The 350-nt window shown below is 45.1% G+C and overlaps 1 protein-coding gene across 1 annotated transcript in view; it reads left to right on the plus strand.

Moving 5' to 3' along the window:
* LOC119594481 overlaps window positions 1–146 on the plus strand; it is a 1,791-nt gene extending 1,645 nt beyond the window's left edge. The window contains exon 4 of the mRNA XM_037943516.1: window positions 17–146. The gene's annotated coding sequence lies outside the window, so the exon portion shown is untranslated. The remainder of the gene's footprint in view (window positions 1–16) is intronic.
* Window positions 147–350: the final 204 nt, after the last annotated feature.

A 350-nucleotide genomic window follows, 5' to 3' on the forward strand; every position in this document is an offset into this window, starting at 1 on the left:
CCGAATTAAATTCCAGCACGAGATCGCAAGGCATCATCACATGAAGGCGAGAGTAATCACGAATTAATTACGATTCAATTCAAGGATGACGATGTGGCTTCATGTGCTTGTACAGCTTGTGTAGTAAATGTTTATCTCGAACGGAATGGCTTGTTTTCTATACCCTGAGAGACTGGAGGTTAGTAGAAACCACCCTCCCCCTAAAAAAGGTGATGAGTTAGAAACTACTTGGAGGCAAGTAGAAACCGCTCTCCCCTCCACCCCCCCCCCCCCAAAAAAAAAAAAAAAGGTGAGAGAGAAACCATTTTCCCTCGACTAACACTGGAGGCAAGTAGAAACCGTTCCCTACC

Source organism: Penaeus monodon, chromosome 34, assembly GCF_015228065.2.
Source record: "Penaeus monodon isolate SGIC_2016 chromosome 34, NSTDA_Pmon_1, whole genome shotgun sequence".
NCBI classification, from domain to species: Eukaryota; Metazoa; Arthropoda; class Malacostraca; order Decapoda; family Penaeidae; genus Penaeus; species Penaeus monodon.